The sequence below is a fragment of the Schistocerca piceifrons genome, chromosome 6 (genome assembly GCF_021461385.2).
Source record: "Schistocerca piceifrons isolate TAMUIC-IGC-003096 chromosome 6, iqSchPice1.1, whole genome shotgun sequence".
Lineage (NCBI taxonomy): Eukaryota > Metazoa > Arthropoda > Insecta > Orthoptera > Acrididae > Schistocerca > Schistocerca piceifrons.
The window spans coordinates 459,024,014-459,048,149 of NC_060143.1; the positions used below are offsets into that span (position 1 = coordinate 459,024,014).

General features: G+C 47.0%; 1 pseudogene; it reads right to left on the bottom strand.

Moving 5' to 3' along the window:
- Positions 1-4,133: 4,133 nt before the first annotated feature.
- LOC124803705 lies at positions 4,134-4,251 on the bottom strand (annotated as a pseudogene).
- Between the last annotated feature and the right edge of the window lie 19,885 nt (positions 4,252-24,136).

Genomic DNA, 24,136 nt, shown 5'->3' on the forward strand with positions numbered 1-24,136 from the left:
GGGACTGCCGCCACCACAGGATGCTTTTGCCGTGGCTGATCTTTACTCGGACTCGTTCCCCGGTTTTTGGAGGGGGGAGCTGTGATCTTTTCCGGGAAATCAGTTTGTATATCTCTGTCCACTATTTCTCTACTGTTGTAACTTTTCCGGTGCCCGAAAGCGACCTTAAAAATTCTTTGAATCTGTTGGCCCTCACAGCATCCCTCCTCCTCTTACTCGGGGATTTGCGCTTAAGCATCCTGATAACTGAGCCCTGCTCAGCCATAGTCAATTCTGGAAATAAGGCGTTGTTCTAGCATCCGGTAAGTGGGGCAGTTCCGTCCCGTGGCACCACAGGATTTCTTCCCGTGACTTTTGCACGGAATGCAGACTCCCGCTGCTTCACATTCTTTGTGAGTGTGTCCACTCTCACCGCACTTGGAGCATGCCGACACCCTGGTGCAGTGCCTCAGAATGTAGTCCAGGTCACCACAGGTGTGGCAACGAGATACCACGATGTAATCTCTTGTGTTTATGGCGTGAAAGCCTACATATAGTCTGCCCATTCATGTAATTTTCTTCCACATTTGCGCAGAGACCTCGGCGACGTGGTGTACAACATCGCGATCTCGAGGCCCTGTTTTGAATTTTAGCTTAAATGAGTTTTTAAACTCCTGTTCGTCCATTTCATCAAAGTTCTGTGTCCTGATCGTCTCATGTAGCTCTTCATTTGTCATTATTGTCGGTACGTTTTCTGGGTGTTTCGCATTTAACTACTGAATTCAATGTTTGGTTATTTAATAGCTTCTCTTTATACTCTTCATTAGCAACTTCCACAATTACAGAATTCCTACTTGGTTTTACTCTCTTAATTGTAATCTTGTTTTCGACTCGATCGATTGTTGTTGTGAGTAGCTCCTGAATTCTCTTAACACTTGTATCTTGGCCAGGCAGGGTCCTCAGAAAGACTGCCATGTCTGACCGTTTCGTAACTCTTTCAATTGTGTCTTTTGTTGTGCTCTGTTTTGTTGGTGCTTGTGCAGCCACAGCCGCCCAGGTCTTAGTAGGTTGCTTTCTCAGCCTGTCATTCTCTTTTCAAGTTCCATGACGCGGCCTTCAAGTCTTGCATTGGCTATAGCCCAAGCTAATAGCTCGTTTTTGATTGCATTCGGAGCCGCTTGACTAATCTTTCCATTTTTTACGTGCTACTCTAAGAGCATGGTAATTCTAGCGTGTCTCTGTACGACACTTTCATCCTCTGCCTGTCCCGTCCCGTCTTGTAAAGAGGGAGCAGACATCGTAGATGCCCGTAAAAGCGCACTCGAATCACTTGTTTCGTTCTCAGCCATCATAGGTAACGAGTGATAAAAGGTGTGGGAGCCCGTCTCTTGCCCCGGACCGGGGCTCCTATGGAGGGGGGGGGGGAGGGGAGACTGCTGCAGTTCGCCCACCGACATCGCCTCTAGTTCAAGGGCATTCCCGAGCTGCCGGGTTCAACGCGCCGTTGCCAGCACTCTGGTCCCCCCTCAATGGCCCCGTCATCGACGATTTCACGCGACGCTCCTCGGCAAGTGCACCCCGCACTCCGGAGAGGCGGATGCACCTCTCGTCCTTCGCCGCCTGCTTTCCCGAGTTTCCACCTCTCGGCCAAGGATCAACTCAGCTGGCGGGTCGGTCCCCCAGTCGTTCAGCCGTCTGGACCGATCTAACCTGGCCCAGCCGATGTCACCACCTCCTGGATTTGGCAGAACATGCCCCGGCTACCCAGGGGCGCGGCGAAGCACCCTTGCCCACTCGCGCCGCAATCCAACGCCGACAAACGAAGTAGCCGGCATGCAGAGCACCTGCTGGTCTGTGCCCTGCGAACAGAAAGGGACTGGTGTTCGGTCCCTCGAGCTTAACGTCTGGCACCACGGGAAGGCGGAAAGAGCCACTTGGGAAGGAGAGGCTATGAGAGACGCGTCTTCCCCTTGTGAGGACTGCCGCGGCACGCCCGACTCGAAGCGATAAGCGCTAGTGCAAGACTCCGTGCCTTACGGCACGACGGCAACGGGCAAGGCCGCGCCGGAAGCGCCGTCAAGCGACCGACCTCGCGCCGTCATGTCAGGTTTCTATATTTATCAAAATGTTTGTCGTGCCACTCAGCTGTGGATTGGCACAGCTGCAAGGTAGAGCAGGATGCTGGCGTAACGGAACGCGAAGTGAACGCTGACAGTTTTGCGTCTGTTTTGTGCGCAGCCGGGCGGTGCTGTCGAACCCGGACGTGGCGGGCGCGACGCCGGCGTGGCGGCTGCTGGCGCACGACTACTGGGGCACGCCGCTGCGGCACGGCGGCTCGCACGGCTCCTACCGGCCGCTCACGGTGCTCTCGTTCCGGCTGTCGCACGCGCTGGCGGGCGGCGCGCGGCCCTTCCACTTCCACCTGGCCAACGTGCTGCTGCACGCCGCCAACACGGCGCTGGTGGCCCGCCTCGCGCGCCGCCTCTTCGCCGGCGTCGCCGCCGGGTCGCGCCTGCCGGCCGCCGTCGCCGCCGCGCTCTTCGCCGCGCACCCCGTGCACTCGGAGGCGGTGGCGGGCGTCGTGGGCCGCGCCGACCTGGCCGCCTGCCTGCTGCTGCTGCTGGCCGTGCTCTGCTACGCCGAGCACGTGCGCCTGCGCGACGCCGCCGCGCTCCAGGCGTCGCCGCCGCCCTCGCCGGCGCCGTGCAAGTGCCTCGCCCCCCGTCACCGCGACGCGCGGAACCCCGCCGCTCCGCCGGCGTCGGCGGCCAACGCGCCCGGGCAGCCGCAGCGCCGCCGCCGCCACCTGCCGCAGGCGGAAGAGGCGCCGCCGCCGGCGACGCCCGCCCAGAACGGCCCCGCGCTCCAGCGGCCCGCAGCGGCCGACAAGCCGCGGCCCCCCGCCGAGTGCCCCCGGGCGCCGGCGCCGCCGCCGGCCGCCAAGCGGCGCGCCAGGTGCCGGCCTTCGGTGTGGCGCGCCGTGGCGTCGTTCGTGCGCCGGCTGGACGCGCTGGTGCGGTCGTCGCTGGTGCTGGTGCTGTCGCGGCCGCAGCGCTGTCCCGGCTGCCGGCAGCCGCACCGCCCCCAAGACGCGCCCGTCTCCTTCGCGCCCTGCACCGGCAAGCGCATAAAGTTCCGCGACAAGTGCCACCACCACGGCCGCGCTTCGCAGGAATCTCAGTGCGCCGCGGAGAATCCTGCCCGCCGTTCCCCAATTTACACTCACTCTCGCGACGACAATATGAACGTGACGTACAGTGCGCCAGTGTCGGGCTTCGCGGACGGTAAGCGTAAACAAGTGTTAGTGTCGCCCGTGCCCGACCCCGGGAAGGGGAGACTCTTGGAGAAGCTGTGCCGCACAGTGGCATCTTTCGTGCGGCACGGCCGGGCTGCGGCTCCGGGGAGTGGGGGCCCGGAGCCCTGCCACGGGCACGCCCCGTCTGCGTGGCCCTGGCTGGCCGGAAGCCTGCTGCTGTCCGCCGCGGCAGGTCTCTGCAAGGAGCCCGGCTTCACCGCGCCGCTCGTCTGCGCAGCCTACGACGTGGCGCTCCACCGCAGGCACTGGCGCACCGGGCGCGGCCTGCGCCAGCTCCTGACCAAGGTCAGTACACTCGAAATCTTAATTACGAAAACTACACCACATAAACTTAATCCATTAAATTTCGGGCATGCCGCTGCGTTCCCGAAATTTAATAGATTACTCATTACGCCGCGAGAAGTTCAAAATGCACTCCACATAAACTTATTTATTAATATATATATTTCTGTTATGCACCATAAATCATAAGAAACACAACATATATGTCATATTTATCACGAGAGAATTCAGCGACTGTATTGATATTTAATGATTTTTCATTGCACTTTATTTACACTTGAGTAGTATCGATTACACTCACCCACCTTCACATCTATGTTGTTATATAAGCAACTTATCACGTCTATACAAGATGTATACAGAAGGGCACTCCATCTTCAGGCCACAAGTGGCCCATCGGGACCATCCGACCGCCGTGTCATCCTCAGCTGTGGATGCGCATCGGAGGGGGTGTGGTCAGCACACCGCTCTCCCGGTCGTTATGATGGCTTTCTTTGACCGGAGCCGCTACTATTCGGTTGAGTTGGCATCACGAGGCTGAGTGCACCCCCAAAAATCGCAACAGCACATGGCGGCCCGGATGGTCACCCATCCAAGTGCCGGCCACGCCCGACAGCACTTAACTTCGGTGATCTGACGGGAACCGGTGTAGCCACCGCGGCAAGACCGTTGCCATGTATGCAGAGGGGTCCAAAAAATGTATCCACTGTTTGAAAGTCCATAACTGGAAACTAATTGACGGAGTTGTCTCATCTTTGGTACTGCAATAGTTTGTAGTTGCGTCAATCGCCACACAAGCGTTGTACTGCGTTGTTTTGTTTTGTCAGATGACAGTCGCCAGCTAGTCAGTGTTTTGTTCTTAGTTGCACCTTAGTTACTCGAGTAAACATGGCTGGCGCAAGGCTTACATTCGATGAAAGGAAGTCAGTTTTGAAGTGGTATTTTAAGTATGAAAATATTAATGAGGTTCAACGGCAATGGCGAAATGAGTATCAAACAGATCCACCGACACGTTAACGATTCGTCGCATTCGAGACAAATTTGAAGCCGAAGGCTGTGTTAAACATGTACACAAACAACGATCTGGACGACCTGTAACAGTGACAAGTCCAGCTAACTCTCGTTGTGTGTTACAACAATTCACTCGCTCACCACAGAAGACTGTGAGACAGTGTGCCCCATGATACTGGAATAAGTCGCTCAAGGGTTCGGCGAATTTTGAAGACAGCAAAGTGGAAGTGCTACATCCCTCGACTGCCACACGCAATGAACGAGGACGACCCAGATCGTAGAATCTGGACTACCTGTAACAGTAACAAGTCCAGATAGCTCCCGTCGTGTCTTACAACTATTCACTCGCTCATTACAGAAGACTGTGAGACAGTGTGCCCGTGAAACTGGAGTAAGTCGCTCAAGTCTTCGGCGAATTTTGAAGACAGCAAAGTCTAAGTGCTACATCCCATGATTCCTACACGGAATGAACAAGGACGACCCAGATCGTAGAATGGAATACTGCGAGTGGTTTACTAACATCGTACGCAACGATGAAGAGTTTGCAGAGATGATTGTGTGATCTGATGAGGCACGGTTCAAACTCAATCGTACAGTAAATCGCCACAATCGCATCTTCTGGGCCGCCGAAAATTCGAACGTCCATGTAGATATAGCAGTGAGTTTGCCAGGAGTAAATGTGTGGTATGGGTTGTCTTACCGGGTCTTGATTGGGCCATTCTTCTTTGACGACACAGTTACCGGTGAGGTGTACCAACAGAAGCTTCAGGCATCCATTTTACGTGCCATTCGAGACTTGTATGGAGACAGAAGTGTTTACTTTCAACAAGATGGTGCACCAGCCCATTATCAAAATCGTGTCTGGGCGTATCTCGACGAAAATCTATCAGGAAGATGGATAGGCTGTTGAGGTGCTGTGGAGTATCCACCACGTTCCCCAGACCTAACTCCTCTGGACTTTTAGCTGTGGGGAACACTAAAGGACGTCGTTTATCGACGAAAGCCAAGCACGTTGGCTGAACTTCGAGAATCCATTGTACATTCATGTGCAAATATCCAACTGAACACGTTGCAGTCAGTAGTTCGTGCTGCAGTTCGGCGGCATCGTTTGTGTGTGGATGTTAATGGTGACCATTTCGAACATCTACAGTGATATCTATAAGCTGGACTTTAAGCTACACTTTCACCAAAACTGAGACAACTCCGTCAATTAATTTGCAAGTTTTGGACTTTTAAACAATGGATACATTTTTTGGACCCCTATGTATATCAGAATACATTATCCTGATGTCTAGCTCTTCAGCAGACATGATGACATGCTTGTGCAACTACACGCATGTGAAGGTAACTGAGTGAAACTGAAACCACTCATTTGCATCTGAGACTGAAAAAAAAGATGTGTTTTCATCTTTGGTTTTCGGCCTCTGTTTCCTGCTATTGCACATATGCAAGTTCTATGCGTGAAATACCGTATTCTGTAACTGTAAAGGAACTGATATTAAGATCAAACGTGTTTTGCAATATTCTAAAGCATCCTCAGTGGTCACCCCACATTTAGTGTTAGTGTAAGTGCTATGTGCTAAAAACTAACAGATATCTGTGGAAGAATCGCGGAAACAACAAACAACTCTGAATGACGTTAACAGTTAATACTGTTTACACTAGTAAGTTAAAGCACACAAACTGTTCATGATCCTAGCAAACATAATTGTAAGACAATAAAACCATGTTGTTACAGTTAACACTAAAGAAGCTTTAGAATAAACCGAAACACATTTGGTCCTAATAACACTTTCGTTACAGTTGCAAAAGATGGTATTTAATCTATACACCCTTAACGTTTTCTTAATTTTTTTCTTTATTCATCACTTTCTTTGACTAGTTCCATCATTAATCACATATTTATTATGGCTGATTTGAGGAGCATGTAATCGCAATGTTATTCATAAATCATTTCGTTGTACGTAAATCGCTGCAATTATTGCGAGGCTACCAGTTCCACTAATAATATGATGCCATACAAAAGTTACTATCCAACGTTGTCTAATCTCTACATGCCATGTAGCCATCTTTGGACCACACGATAGTTGCACACGTCACAATTATCTAAACTGTTTGTCATACAAGTAGTGATTAGACAACTGTGGTCTGACAACAGTGACGAGTTACTGTAGTTGACATTTTGTGTCCTAAAGACCATCTCACGTGGTGAATACCATTGATCGTGTTACATTAATTGTAGTAACTTAGACACAGTGAAAAGGTCCGTACGCCAACAGATTCAAGCAAATTTAAACTACTTTTTGGATAGGTAGCTCCATTTTGCAACTATACCAATGACTTGTGAGCTGAAGACTGGTTTGTTTCAGTGCAGATGGTGGAACTACTAATATTCGGTATTACTTCAGGTGTGTCCCGTCATAGTGCCACAGCCAGCAAATGTAACATGAGCAGCTGTCGTAAAATTTCAACAAAAACTCCTGATTGTTTAATGTTTCACCAGCTGGTACTCTTAGTTTGCTGAAATGTGATGATGGTCAGATATACAACGTGGCGTGAAATATTGTTATGGAAAATAATAAGCGATACGACAGCATTTTTTCAAAATGAGTATTGCCTGGAGACATTTATCAGAACAGATTATGAAGTTCCCTATGTCATGGAAGTACCTATATCCTGCAGTTGCTAATTTTCTTGATGTGAGCTGTAGATTTTGACGTTGGTCCTGTTGACTCCACCCCAGTATTTGGAATACCGGCTAAATTCTTATTTAAATGCCTACTCTGTAAGATATCACACTGGGCACGGGCGATCGTTCCCGAATTTACGATTTCTTGTAACAACTTTTCATCAGATTAGTTATAATAATATTCACAATACTGATCTTTATAGTAAAAGAAGAACTTTGCGTAAAATGTTAACCATACTAATGCCGCAATCACATTATCTAGCCTCTTAAACTCGCAGTATCTGAATTCGGTTCTTTGACATACATCTGCCAACAGGCTATTCACTTCCTACTGTAAAGGTCAGTTGAGCTCCAAACGCGTAATCATGGAGACATCTACAAACAATTTCCAGCCAAGTAAAAACATACCTTCCATTATAACTAAGCCCTTTTAAGGATGGTACTAACAACAACGCAATTACTGAAACCTGGTCCCGAGATGCAAAATGAACCAGCACATATACCGTAAAATAAGGACGTACTTCATAAAAGATACCGTCGATTTTATTCAACGTTTGAACTAAGTCAGTTGTTCTTTTTTGACGTAGCAGGAGATATGGGACAGAAGGTGAGATATCTTCTAAGTTCTCAAACACTATCAGCCCATAACGCAAGTATGACACGCTCCTTAACGAAGATTATCTGTATGCCCTGTGTGCGTGTTTCTAGAGTTTAGTGGCGCTCAACGGCTAGGTTATCAGTGCCAATCTGGATGTTATTTTATTAACACAACTCTCCATTATTTACATCATTACAGTCGCTGTTTACAGCTTTAAGTCATACATGGCGACATAGATACTGCATTAGGAATGAAACAAGACAGACCTTTAACAACGAACGTGTGACAGTGACAAAATTACGTGATGCTTAAATATTATGCAAATCAGGATCATCAGTGGAACAGCTGTCGGAAGTGTAATTCAAGTTGTGAACCATATTCTGGTCCTGAGCTGTATGACCGGGGTCCTGCCTCAATGGAGCTAGACGTCTGGTCGGCAACATTGCAAATACCAACAGACACAAAAACATCGTACTGTTACACAAAGGTAGACTCGTAATTCCATTACAGTCCAAACTGTAATGTATACCGTACCTCAAAACTATTGTACAAATTCTACTTCTGGAAACGATGCACCTCTGAAGTTCATGGTAAAAACCAGAACTTACAAACCTTAAGGTGTAGTTGAACAGCGACTCGTGAGATTCTACTGAAAAGAGCCTACTGTAAATGGCGGAAATTTGAAGTCAACGTCTTTGGAAGGTCATTTCTTACTCTCTTGCGGAGAAAACTCTGCGATTAGCATCCGTGAGAAGTTGAAACCCCATGCCACTGTAGGGTTCGGGTAACGAAAGAGAAATAAATGTAAATTGGAACCACTGAATCAGTCCCTGAGGCGTTCATAGATAGCACAATCTGTAGCTGATGGTACTGAAAGGTAAGAATATAAAATTTTAACTAGTCACAAATAAACAGTATTTAGTATGTAAAGTTTTTGGTTATATTATATTACCACTATCTTTTTATGGAAGACAAAATTTGTTAAAAATCATGTAAAAAGGTTTTGGGGTTATCATTTTAATTCAATAAACATGGGTGGTTATGTCATACTGTTCGTTGCTTGTGTACGTGCCTTACTCATAAACCGGCCGGAGTGGCAGAGCGGTTCTAGGCGCTACAGTCGGGAACCGCGCGACCGCGACGGTCGCAGGTTCGAATCCTGCCTCGGGCATAGATGTGTGTGATGTCGTTAGGTTAGTTAGGTTTAAGTAGTTCTAAGTTCTAGGGGACTGATGACCTCAGAAGTTAAGTCCCATAGTGCTCAGAGCCTTATTCATAACCACGATGGACCAGACCTAAAAAACGAGTCCTTTAAGTTACACATATACATCATGTTATTCCGTAACAGCAATAAAGCCAAAAGCAAAGGACGTATCGAAAAGAACTCCCTGAGTCGGCAACCGACTCACGAGCACCAGAAGAGTATGTTCCTGCTGCTCAGATACATGAACGTGAATGCTACGTTCGAGGAAGTTCGCTATAGACTTACAAGGGGAATAGCTAGCTTGTTGTTTTACAAACGTAAAGTCGTGATGGAATCGACCTCGCAGAACGTTGTCTGCTGACACACAAAAAAAATTCAATCTCACTCAGCGCAGAAAATATTTTTAATGTAGCGTAACACAGTAGGAAGTTTTGCACTCGCAGTTATGAAGTATATAAATGCCTCAGCAAATTGCTTTGCTTCGTTGTATGCTACAAACCTCGAATACGACAGTTAAACAAGAGCAACCACGTAGCGAAATACAATATGGTAATATGTGTTCACAGCGTAGAGTCGCTGCTTTAACTAATAACACAAAACAGAGAGCGACGAAGGGGTGTAACGTTGTTTGTTTACGACATCACTTAATTCCCACGCGAGTAAAGTTACCGAGCGTAACTGCACATTACTATGACGCTGCACTCTCCATCCCGTAGCAGGGCGATTCACTTCCTCGAATAGCACCTACATGTTAGTTTCCGTGATTTCCCTAAATAACAGAAGGCAAATTCTTCTTTGTCCAAGGACATCGGAAAGTATCAAGAGACTACAGTGTGGAGGAAAAGGAGTTCCATGGACTCCTCTAGTGTTACGCTGGCGATGAGGGGCACTATAAAAGGATGAAAAAAAAAGAGCACAAATCAGTAGCGTGGATGATGTTAGGAAGAATTCCGCTAACAGCTGGTGAAATTGTTCTTTATTGAAACAAAACCGGTTTCGCGGCCTAAAACCTCATCATGAGGTGCAAACTACGCGTTGAAAAGCAAAGTGTCAACATTTTGTAGACATGGACCATAGGCATATCCGTTGTTGCTAGTGAAAATCTACTATTCGGTGAATGTTGAGAATACTGTGACTAGCGAAAGGTAACGAAGACGTGCTCTATTTACATAGGAGAAGGTGAAACTTGTGCTTACAGAGCCATGTTTTAAGATCTGCCTGCATCTAAAAAGAAAAGAAAGAAAAATATTTTGTATTGTGAGGACGCTCAAATCTTTTAAAGGGACCGGACTGACGATAAAACATTGACACTGCTAACATTATTAGTCGTAGCACTATGCAAATTTCTATGTGGATTGTATCAGGTGGCACTGTCTTACCGGTGTGACGGCAGGGCGACCCTCAGTTGGGAAAAGTAAAAGCGGCCCGCACGAACGAAAAAGAGAGACTAACTTGCAGGTGGAACGGAAGTTATCCATGTGGACCGAAGCCTACGAGAAAGCAGGCCGAGCTCGCTCGCTCAACTCAACGACAAACTCTTTTTCTACACGTTACAACTCGTAACTGGGTTTGTATGTACAAACGAGATCGCATCTCCTACTGAAATCCACTGATATGGAATTTTACTGTTATTATAACCACAATGATAGAAAGTGCATGGACCTATTAATGATTTTTTGCAACTGTACTGCGTTACAATAAAATTAAAGTCATGTCAAAATCGCCGGCCGGGGTGGTCGAGCAGTTCTAGGCGCTACAGTCTGGAACCGCGTAACCGCTACGGTTGCAGGTTCGAATCCTGCCTCGGGCATGGATGTGTGTGATGTCCTTAGGTTAGTTATGTTTAGTTACTTCTAAGTTCTAGGGGACTGAAGACCTCAGAAGTTAAGTCCCATAGCGCTCAGAACCATTTGAACCACGCCAAAATCATTATCAGTAAGGCATCACGTATTGTATGACTGAAGACTGTTACGTAGAAGAGACTAAATGATAGAAACAAGCCGTTATACCATTTACGTCGAGAATTGATTTTAAATTGTGTTGTACAAGTGGTAATCAGTAATACTTTATAATAGCAGATTCCAGTAGAAGATGCCATCCTCGTTGGTACGTACTACCCAGTTGCCAGTTAACAGGTTTAGAAACGTATTTCTTCTGCTGATTTAAGCGAGCGAGTGAGTTAAGCGAGCGAGTGAGCTCAGTCCTGCCTTCGTGACGTAAGCGCCGCGGCCTGTCTTTCTCGTGGGTCTAGATGTGGACAGTGTGACGTAATACACTCCTGACTAGGAGCGCTGGGTAGCTATCTTTACCAGAGAGAATAATACAGAATTTTATTACGTACTGATACCTAATCATCTAAATGATCAGAATTATCCAGAATGCAGTGTGCTTTAATTCTAAAAGTTCACTCAACCTGAACTGATCGTTTTATATTTGATATCTAAAAATTTCTACTTCCTGTAACATATCGAAAACATGGCTTTTTTTCTTTTTTTTATGGAGTGTTTTTAAATTTTCTGAACGACTTGTGATGCTGTGCCGCTCTTCGTGTAAGGGTGCTGATAATGCAGATCAAGGGATTATTTGAGTTAACGTGTTGCCGAAATCTTATGCAAAATGACCTACAGGTTTTCTGCATATGTTTCTTAGGTCAATAATTCCATGTAATTCAGTATACACCCGCATTATTTGACCTGCTTCCCACAGCTTTTCCCTTGTGCCTGAATATTCTACCTGGTTTCGAAGAAATAAAATGAGCTCGAATAACCACTTAGAACTAAAGCACCATAGCATTCTGGATAGTTATGATTGTTTATACGATTAGGTACTAATACGAAATAAAATTTTGTGTTATACTGGCCTGTAAATATAACGATCCCGCACTCATAATCATGAGTATATGACGTCACACTGTCCACGTGGATAGCTTCCATTCCGCCTCCCTGCTAGTCTCCCTTTTCATTCGTTCGTGTGGTCCACTTTTACTTTTCCCAGTCACACTGGAAACACACTGCCACATGATACAATCCACACAGTAATTTGCATAGTGCCACGACTTATCATGTTAGCAGTGACAATGTTTTATCATCAGTGTGGTCCCTTTAAAAGCTTTTAGCGTCCTCACGCTGTAAAATATTTTTCTTTCTTTTCTTTTTAGATGCAGGTAAATCTTAAAACATGGCTGTGTAACTGCAAGTTACACCAATTGGTGTCCGTTCCCGGTAGCTGAGTGGTCAGCGTGACAGAATGTCGATTCTAAGAGCCCGGGTTCAATTTCCGGTTGGATCGGAGATTTGCTCCGCTCATGGACTGGGTGTTGTGTTGTCCTCATCATCATCATTTTATCCCCATCGACGCGCAAGTCGCCACAGTGGCGTCAGGTCGAAAAACTTGCACCAGGTGAACGGTATACTCTACGGGAGACCCTTGTCACACGACATTTTATTTACCTATCAGTAATATGTCCTGAATTAATAGAGCACGTTTTCGTTACCTTTCGCTCGCATAGGTATTCTCAATAGTCACCGAGCAGTATATTTCGACTAGTAGCTATGAGTTTGTCTAGGATCTTTTAACATTGTAAGCGTATTTTAGACATTTCTTTATTAACTGTAGTGTCCACAGAACGTGGTGACACTGTACTTTGGTTTTTGCCACGTAAGTAGCACCTGGTTTTGCGGCTTCAGGTTGCGAAACCGGTTGTGTTTTAATGAAGAACAATTTCACTAGTTGTTAGAGCAATTATTCCTAATATTGTGCCCTTCAACAGCTGCGGATGCCCAGAATATAAAAGACTCTGCAACAGCGTACATCGCATTTGCCGGGTGTAACTATAGAAAAGTCGACAGAATCTTGGAGCGACAAAATTTTGAATGTGTATTTCGTCTACGCCCTAAAACTATTACATTACTACAGTAGAGGATGATATAGGCGCTCTAAAACCTCGAGTCCACCAAGTCCCTTGCCACTGCAACAAAGCAATCACTGGGGAAACGGCACGCACATGCTATAGATTACGACAAGAGCAAGATACTTACGCAGTCTTTCTTCTTTAAGATTTCTTTATTAAAGAGATCACTGGAATTAGGGTTCAAAATGGTCTAATCAACAACAATAGTGAAACACGCCCTTTGAAAAATTAATGAATTACTGCGCTGATAAACCTCTACGTTATTTGATTTTCAAACAGCTGAGCTAAACTGAACGTACTCAGACATTACTCTCTTTGCTTATTCTGATTAACACTAAACTAACACACAATATTTTTAGCGCAACGCAATCTGACTTTCAAAAATCCCTACAAAAGAATGGCCCTGACTAACAATAACCTATAACTTTCATGAATCACTTACCTCGCAAAAATCTTCGTTACTCGAACTATTGCAGTAGAGCGAGCGTCAATATTGCCAGCTAAATAAAAGATTCTAACTACTGAAGGCACTAAATACTGATAGGCATAGTTAGCAAATGAAAGATTTTGATAGAGAACAAACAATATATTTACCTTAATAATGTTATGTATCAGTTATGATATACAGTATTACAAATTTCCTCTTTCTGATAGACACACCTCCAGATAGTCCGCTCTCAAAATTCTGCCATCTCTCTCCCCACATCCACCACTGCTGGCGGCTCACCTACAACTGCGCAACGCTACGCGCTGTTCACATCCAACTGCCCAACACTACAATAGCGAATATTCCTACAATGCTAACCTGCCACAGACTGCACACACCACAGTCAGTGATTTTCTTACATAGCGCTGCGTGGCGTTACCAACATAAAAACCTAAACAGCCTACTTACGGTAGTGGTGTACACCGGAGTCAGGTGTGGAACTCCGCAATGAGCCTAGAAGAAGAGAAAAGATGTCGTATAGCGAGGGCTGCATCCGATAGCAATACACCGGAGACCAGAACTCGGAGCCGGGTGCCGCTTCCCCCAACCACCGCCACTATCCATTGTGGTGGCCGCACTGACAGAGATAGGAGCGGAGTGGTCGACGAGGTAACGGCCAGGACGCCGCGCTTTGAGTGACCTAGCGAGCGAGGGGTAACAGTCGTTAGGGACCACCAGAAGATGGGAAAGATTTCGTCTGCCGAAATTTCGTAAAGGAATTACGACTTGACCTGGGAAGACACACGAGAATTCTACAAGTTACAAGAACTATCATATCGCATATATGTTTATTGCTTCCAGGTCAGCAGAATTCCTTCTCTTTGCCTAAAACATTGGCCCCAGTTTAAATATACAGTTTGTTACTTATCAGATATCTGACGTTCTTCATTACTTTCGTACCGTATTTCATTGTGTTTCTATCAACTCCTCCTGTGCGCCCAGCAGACCGTTAATTCCGTTTCACACGTCCATAATCCTCTCTCATTTTTACTGAGGATGGTAATGAATTAAGAGAACCGCATCAGTGATATCCTTTCTCCTAGATTTTTAATCGGCTGCTCCACGTTTGTTTTGTTTCCCCCATTTTTTCTTCATCGTAGATACTAGGCAGTAGGGGACAAAACTGCATCCTTGACATATAAAATTCTTTAATCCGAACATGATTCTACTGGTCTCCCATTCCTGTTGTCCCCTCGTCCAAAGATAGGCCACGACGTTTCGATCAAGGATTTACTTCAAATTGTGAACACCTTTAGTAGGCCATTGAAACAACAGAATGCGCAAGTAGTAATGTGCACTACTCCGGCAACTCCGAGAAAATCGGAAGAGACGTTTACCGAGCCAGGTGGCGCAGTGGTTAGCACACTGGACTCGCATTCGGGAGGACGACGGTTCAATCCCACGTCCGGCCATCCTTAGGTTTTCCGTGGTCTCCCTAAATCGCCCCAGGCAAATGCCAGGATGGTTCCTTTGAAACGACACAGCGATTTCCTTCCTCGTCCTTCCTTAATCCGATGAGACCGCTGACCACGCTATCTGATCTCCACCCCCAAACAACCCATCCCCGCAAGAGAAGTTTTAACATGTCTCTTATGTAACTGATGTATCTGTGCGCAGAGGCCGAATGGTTCATGGTGGGCAAGGGGATAGAGTTCGAACTTCGTAAAACAAATGTGAATGGGGCAACTGTTCGACTCCCGCTTAAATCTTCATTTTGTAGTGCTAGTGTAAATTCTGTGATACTCAAAAAATTGGATCTACACTATTCGTTCTTGCTACATTAGAAACGTGTCACCGCTATGCAGGTTAACTGCCAAATGGGGCCTGCATCGTGTCTGCAGCTCGAAGCATCGCAGTGCAAAGTAGTTCCTGGTACTTAACAGATTGCATGTTTAAGGGATTTCGCAATCACTACAGGGGTACATTTTCAGGAAAGCTGTATGGGTATCTTAGTTTACTTTTCCAAAGTTATAAATATCTTTGTTTCAATAATTAAATTTAATTAAACATAATAAGCAGTCAAATAACATGCAATTCACTAAACCTTCATGCACATACATGTGTCTCTTTAAATTATATTACCTCTCAAATGTCACATAAATTACATAATATGACCAGTGATGAAATAAATATAGATCAAATATTTAGTTTGAGCGGGAGTCGAACCGTCGCCTCTTACACGTCCGTTTTACTTAGATTTTTTTTTGTGATCTCATTTTGTTCCCTATTGTTCGTTGAATTTGTTCGGGGCGGACGTCCGATGACATCCTTTCCGGTCGTTCGTTCATCCGTTCATTCGGTTTTTTTCTTTTTTTTCTTTTTTTCTTTTATTACAGATGATAGCTAACCCTCTGACCAAACACGCTGATCTACCGTGCCGGCAAAGAACAACACAAACACACACCCATGCCCGAGGGAGGTCTCGAACCTCCGGCGGGAGGGTCCGTGCAATCCGTGACATGGCGCCTCTAACCGCGCGGCCATTCCTCGCGGCCCAACCTCGAACACTAACCACTTTACAACCTCAAACAGTAGCTTCGAACATTTACGCAAACATACGTCAGTTGCATAATAGACACGTCAAACTTGCAATTTTTTTCGGAGCTGACAGAGTAGTGGACCTTACTACTTACACGTAATGTTGTTTTAGCGCCCGACTAAACCTGTACCAAGTTTGAAGTAAATCTGTTATCCAAAAGTCGTTGCCTCCCCTAGCAAGTTCTTGAACATACAGGGTGATTCAAAAAGAATACCACAACTTTAAAAATGTGTATTTAATGAAAGAAACATAATATAACCTTCTGTTATACATCATTACAAAGAGTATTTAAAAAAGTTTTTTTCACTCAAAAACAAGTTCAGATATGTTCAATATGGCCCCCTCCAGACACACGAGCAATATCAACCTGATACTCCAACTCGTTCCACACTCTCTGTAGCATATCAGGCGTAACAGTTTGGATAGCTGCTGTTATTTCTCGTTTCAAATCATCAATGCTGGCTGGGAGAGGTGGCCGAAACACCATATCCTTAACATACCCCCATGTGAAAAAATCGCAGGGGGTAAGATCAGGGCTTCTTGGAGGCCAGTGATGAAGTGCTCTGTCACGGGCTGCCTGGCGGCCGATCCATCGCCTCGGGTAGTTGACGTTCAGGTAGTTACGGACAGATAAGTGCCAATGTGGTGGCGCTCCATCCTGCTGAAATATGAATTGTTGTGCTTCTTGTTCGAGCTGAGGGAACAGCCAATTCTCTAACATCTCCAGATACTGTAGTCCAGTTACAGTAGCACCTTCGAAGAAAAAGGGACCAAAAACTTTATTGGCTGAAATGGCGAACAAATGTACAACTAAATGAAACTTTATAGCTCCCTTAATTCGCCGACAGATAGTGCTTAGCTCTGCCTTTTCTCGTTGCAGAGTTTTAAATTCCTAAAGTTGTGGTATTCTTTTTGAATCACCCTGTATTATGAATTACCTGTCTTTCCATAAGGCTAATACCTACTTTTCTGATAATTTCAAACATCTTACGCTGTCGAACGCTTTTACTAGGTCGACAAGCACTATGGAATTTTTCTTGACTTTTCTTACTTTTTGCCTCCATTACGAAATTTAACATCAGCACTTACCCCTTTGTGCGTTTTCCCTTCCCTATCGCCAATCCAATCGTCATGCAACAGGCTGGAAAGATTAATGCAGTTTTCCAGCATGAGCCGTGGTTGTGTCCAGCTCTTCGAAATGCGCGCCAGACGGAGTGCTTTCGCTTCGCGTCTAGTGTTTGCGGTGGCGCTTTCGGTTTGGCGTGCTGTTTGGATCGCTACCGCCCTCTGGTGGGAGGTGGAGAAAGTGTACGGTCACGTGACGACCGAGGAGTACGTACTGGGCTCTGTGACCGAGAGAAGTGGTGGCGCGAGCGGGTCCCTGTTGTTGGGGGTCGTCAACTGCTCGCCACGTGCTTTGGCCGACCTCTTGGCTGTCAGAGGCTAAGTGTGCCTTACCCGCATGTACGTGGCTTATGAAGCTTAGAAGCCGTGGTGCAGGAGATCAGCGCGTGGGACCGTACGTCCTCTTATCGGCCGTTGAAACCACTGGCAACGGTTGGATTTGACGAGCATAAGGAAGTGCAACGTGTTCCCGGCGCTGTGGTGGAGTGTGCGAAGTTGAGTACTGTTTTTATGTATGAGTTTCTTCACCAGTGGTTTGTAGGGGTCTTCCCACCATAGTTTTGGTTTGCCTGTCCGCAGGAATGTGGTAATTGCTTCTTCGTTGGTCCGTTTCATTCACACCTTGATTGGGTGAATTGGGGTCGGTGTCGTGTGTCTCTGTGGTTCAGAGTCTGTACAGGCACCGCCCTTGCTACATCTTCTGGTTTTGGGTAACTCGGGGAGATGGTGGCTTGTAATGCAAGTTTTGGGGCTGATCTGCTGTGGCCCTGTAGACCACCAATAAATATTCCGATTGTTGTGATCTGGGCCCCTTTAGTCGTTCAAATGGCTCTTAGCAGTATGGGACTTAACATCTGTGGTCATCAGTCCCCTAGAACTTAGAACTACTTAAACCTAACTAACTAAAGGACATCACACACATCCATGCCCGAGGCAGGATTCGAACCTGCGACTGTAGCGGTCGCGCGGTTGCAGACTGAAGTGACTAGAACCGCACTGCTACCGCGGCCGGCCCTTTAGTCGTGTCGCTCCCTCTCCGAGCTAAGGAAAATGTTTTTGGGAACTACCTTCAGTGTGAAGGTATGTGTGTTGGCTTATTCACAACTATTTTAACTTTAGTACATACTAGCTGCTTAAAGTCTTTTTTTTTTGTTTTTTCATGAAATTGTTCCCATATATACACTCCTGGAAATGGAAAAAAGAACACATTGACACCGGTGTGTCAGACCCACCATACTTGCTCCGGACACTGCGAGAGGGCTGTACAAGCAATGATCACACGCACGGCACAGCGGACACACCAGGAACCGCGGTGTTGGCCGTCGAATGGCGCTAGCTGCGCAGCATTTGTGCACCGCCGCCGTCAGTGTCAGCCAGTTTGCCGTGGCATACGGAGCTCCATCGCAGTCTTTAACACTGGTAGCATGCCGCGACAGCGTGGACGTGAACCGTATGTGCAGTTGACGGACTTTGAGCGAGGGCGTATAGTGGGCATGCGGGAGGCCGGGTGGACGTACCGCCGAATTGCTCAACACGTGGGGCGTGAGGTCTTCACAGTACATCGATGTTGTTGCCAGTGGTCGGCGGAAGGTGCACGTGCCCGTCGACCTGGGACCGGACCGCAGCGACGCACGGATGCACGCCAAGACCGTAGGATCCTACGCAGTGCCGTAGGGGACCGCACCGCCACTTCCCAGCAAATTAGGGACACTGTTGCTCCTGCGGTATCGGCGAGGACCATTCGCAACCGTCTCTATGAAGCTGGGCTACGGTCCCGCACACCGTTAGGCCGTCTTCCGCTCGCGCCCCAACATCGTGCAGCCCGCCTCCAGTGGTGTCGCGACAGGCGTGAATGGAGGGACGAATGGAGACGTGTCGTCTTCAGCGATGAGAGTCGCTTCTGCCTTGGTGCCAATGATGGTCGTATGCGTGTTTGGCGCCGTCCAGGTGAGCGCCACAATCAGGACTGCATACGACCGAGGCACACAGGGCCAACACCCGGCATCATGGTGTGGGGAGCGATCTCCTACACTGGCCGTACACCACTGGTGATCGTCGAGGGGACACTGAATAGTGCACGGTACATCCAAACCGTCATCGAACCCATCGTTCTACCATTCCTAGACCGGCAAGGGAACTTGCTGTTCCAACAGGACAATGCACGCCCGCATGTATCCCGTGCCACCCAACGTGCGCTAGAAGGTGTAAGTCAACTACCCCGGCCAGCATGATCTCCGGATCTGTCCCCCATTGAGCATGTTTGGGACTGGATGAAGCGTCGTCTCACGCGGTCTGCACGTCCAGCACGAACGCTGGTCCAACTGAGGCGCCAGGTGGAAATGGCATGGCAAGCCGTTCCACAGGACTACATCCAGCATCTCTACGATCTTCTCCATGGGAGAACAGCAGCCTGCATTGCTGCGAAAGGTGGATATACACTGTACTAGTGCCGACATTGTGCATGCTCTGTTGCCTGTGTCTATGTGCCTGTGGTTCTGTCAGTGTGATCATGTGATGTATCTGACCCCAGGAATGTGTCAATAAAGTTTCCCCTTCCTGGGACAATGAATTCACGGTGTTCTTATTTCAATTTCCAGGAGTATATATATATATATATATATATATATATGATAAGTTTAAAATCTTATTATTGGGAAGTTGTTGACGTCATACCTTGCAATCTCCTTTCCATAAAGAAAATTTGTCAGCTCTTGGAAATTAATTTTGATTTTTTTTTTAAATGGCAGACTTAAAAATTTATTATTGAGAAAGTCTTTTAAAATAAAAAGGTATCTTTAGCAGTGTGGGTTATTTCATGAGCACCTCCTGGCCCGTACTTCCACGATAACGTTTCGGAATAACGTGTGTACTTGAGTTGTTTGTGAACCTCCCTAAATGATGGTTCACAGCTAATATGAATTATATGTACTGGAAACCTGAAACAACAAAAGTAATGTATCTATCCGTTTGATGAGAACATGGCGCACACAAGTAGAGCGGCTTAGGCTGCCTCGACGTGTTCGTCACGCTTGTGCCTGGCAGTAACCACCGAGAAGACTGCGGCGCCGGCACGACCGTGACGTCACGGGTTGATTCGCGGGATGCCGGCTGTTGCTCTTGGTTAATCGCATTAGGAAAGACATAAATTTGCGGGCTGGGAATACATTTGGAGGGAGCGGCGCTGCCGTGAGGCGGCCGCCGGCGCAACGAGGGCGCGAGTCTCAGCTGACGGCTCCGGCCGCTTAGCGGCGCTGCGAGCGCGCCCGGGCCCAACCCGGACCGTTATTAACTGAATTAAGTTCACGCGAGGTGGGCGAGGGGAGGGGGCGGCGGGGGGGAGGGTGGCTTTAGCGCTAGGCAGCGGCGATATTACGGATGGCGCGAGCGAACAAGGCGAAGGAAACTCGAGACGCAACACCGGCGCACGGCTGGATGAAATTAGTATTTAGCAGTAACAGGAGGAACGAGCGCAACAAACGGCCCTGAGAGGCAGCGGGCAACGGAGTGAAGGCAGAGAAAGAGAGAGAGAGAAAGAGGGAGAGGTGGGGAAGGGGGTGGATGGGAGAACAGCACAGGGTCCTGGTGTTGTGGAAGGCAGCCTATATTGACCCGAGATTCGGGGCGCTCCTGGCTATACACACAACTCTACTAACCCATCTTTTGCGTTCTCGCGTTCTGAGCAGCTCACTACAAAATGTGTGGAAAATGTTGTACCCCGACTTCAAAGAAGCCTTCGATAAAGTAAACGAATCCAAGCTATGATAAATTATGAGTCTCAGAGACTACCCCGCCATTTAATTAAAATACAGGAAAGGAAATACGGGACAGTCGATATTTTAACCAATACTGGGAGGTCTAAGAATATTGAATTAATAAGTACTCAAGGAAAAAGCCAAGGATGTAACGTTTAATCCTCTTTATTTTACATACATAAATTGTACTGAAATGTAAACGAGCCGGAGGCTGTAAAATGGAAAGCACTGAAATGATCGTAACGTCGTTCCTTGTGGAAGAAGATGCTGTCACTATGAGAGCGCTTAAGGTCCCAAACATCTACATCCACATCTACATCTACATATATACTCCATTAGCCACCAAGCGGTGTGTGATGGAGTGTACAATTCGCGCCAAAGTCATATTTCGCCCCCTTGCGGATCGCGTGAGGAAACAACGACTGTCTGAACGCCTCAGTACGATCTCTTATTTCCCTTACCTTTGAATGATGATCGTTACGTGATTTGAAAGTTGGTGCTAATAATATATGCTCTACATTCTCGGTGAAGATTGGATTTCGGAATTTCTGTTTAGCGCGTCGTCTGTCTGCAAGTGTGTCTCACTTCAAACTTTCTATGAGATTTGTAACGCTCTCACGAGGGCTAAATGAACCAGTCACCAATCTTGCCGCTCTTTTTGGACCTTCTCAGTCTCTTGAATCAGACCCAATTGGTAAGGGTCCCATACAGACGAACAATACTCTAAGACTGGACGAACTAACGTATTGTAAGCTACACTACTGGCCATTAAAATTGCTACACCACGAAGATGACGTGCTACAGACGCGAAATTTAACCGACAGGAATAAGATGCTGTCATATGCAAATGATTTGCTTTTCAGAGCATTCACACAAGTTTGTCGCCGGTGGCGACACCTACAACGTGCTGACATGAGGAAAGTTTCCAACCAATTTCTCATACACAAACAGCAGTTGACCGGTGTTGCCTGGTAAAACGTTGTTGCGATGCCTCGTGTAAGGAGGAGAAATGCGTACCATCACGTTTCCGACTTTGATAAAGGTCGGATTGTAGCCTACCACGATTGCGGTTTATCGTATCGCGACACTGCTACTCGCGTTGGTCGAGATCCAATGACTGTTAGCAGAATATGGAGTCGGTGGGTTCAGGAGGGTATTACGGAACGCTGTGCTGGATCCCAAAGGCCTCATATCACTAGCAGTCGAGATGACAGGCATCTTATCCGCATGGCTGTAACGGATCGTGCAGCCACGTCTCGATCACTGAGTAAACGGATGGGGACGTTTGCAAGACAACACCCATCTGCACGAACAGTTCGACGAAGTTTGCAGCAGCATGGACTATCAGCTCGAAGACCATGGCTGCGGTTACCCTAGACGCTGCATCACAGACAGGAGCGCCTGCGATGGTGTACTCAACGACGAACCTGGGTGCACGAATGGCAAAATATTGATCCAATGTATACCCGTTTATTATTTGCATTTCTTCTTGGTGTAGAAATTTTAATGGCCAGTAGTGTATTTCCTTTGTTGAAGGACTGCACCGCTTCAGGATTCTACCAATAAACGGCAATCTAGAGTTCGCCTTACCCGTTACTTGTGGAATCTGATCATTCCATTTGAGATCATTTCGAATAGTCACACCCAGATTCTTGACTGCTGTTACCGCTTCCATACACTGATCATTTATTTTGTACTCATACATTAATGGGGATTTTCGCCTTGTTATACGCAGTAGGTTACACTTACTAATATTGAGAGATAACTGCCAGTCATTACACCACGCGTTTATTTTCTGCAAATCCTCATTGATTTGTTCACAACTTTCGTGTGATACTACTTTCCTGTATACTACAGCGTCTTCGGCAAACAGTCTAAAGCCGCTGTCAATACCATCAACCAGGTCGTTTATGTAAATCGTAAAAAGCAGAGGACGTATTACTCTCCCCTGGGGCACACCTGAAGTTACACTTATTTCTGTTGAAGTTACCCCGTTCACGACGACATACTGCTCCCTGTCTCTTAGAAAACTTTCTATCCAACCGCATATGTCATTGGATAGACCGTAGCAAGCGACAGTGCGGAACTGAGTCGAACGCCTTTCGAAAGTCGAGAAATATGGCATCAACCTGGGAGCCGGTATCTAGAGCCTGTTGTAAATCATGCACGAAGAGGGCCAGCTGTGTCTCGCATGACCGCTGTTTCCTAAAACCGTCCTGGTTTCTGCAGATGAGCTTTTCAGAGTCTAGAAAGGTCATTATGTCTGAACACAAAATATGTTCGATGGCGCTAGAGTGACTCGTGCACACACCCACATGACGTCAGAGCGAGCACGACCGCCTTCCGGTTGCCTCCAGCACACAGTAGCACTTAAACTACTGAGATGGATGTCTCAAAAGAAGAGCAAACGAGTGCGTTTCTTGACAACAAAAAGAGTTTGGGAAAGGAAATTCATCGAAGGATGACACAAATGTACAGCGAGCACTTCACACAGGTTTCATTGGGTCATGGAGTGGCCGACGATGCACGGCTCGGAATACTAGACCGCATTTCCGCCACCATTGTTCAGCAGGTGGATGCCCTCGTTGTTCAGAATCGGACACTTGCGGTAGCAGCCATTTCTGCAGAGGTCGGACTGAGCGGCGGAAGTTTTCACGTCATCATTAAGGAGAGATTGAAAATTCTAAATGTGTGCGCCAAAGGATGCCTCACAGTCTTCAGTCAACACGAGAAGCACACTGAAAGGGGCTCTCTCAGAACTACTCCGAGGTAGCGAATGAGTGCCAGCCATTTTCCGCTGAGGACCAGACATGGCGCCATCACTTGGAACCCGAGTGAAAACGACAACGTTTTGAGTGGAAGCATGAAGGGTCGAAGCCATCCAAAACGTACTGCACCCTTTGATCTTCTTTTGAAGCCTCAGTTTCACTTTTTTCGGCATGGCTTGATGCAGTGAGCTGTCGATGCATGAACATTCTCCAACTGACAAGCAGATGGCCGTCATTGGCCCTCTTGCTGCAAGTTTTGGACCTCAGCACTATTATAGAGAGTGTATCTTCTGCTGGCAAAGACTACCTCGGTGGTTTCTTTTTGAGTGCACCTGTACACACTGATATAACGAAAGTCTTACGATACCTGTTATGGCCGAGCGGTTCTAGGCACTATAGTTTGGAACCGCGCGGCCGCTATGGTCGCAGGTTAGAATCCTGCCTCGGGCATGGATGTGTGTGATGTCCTTAGGTTA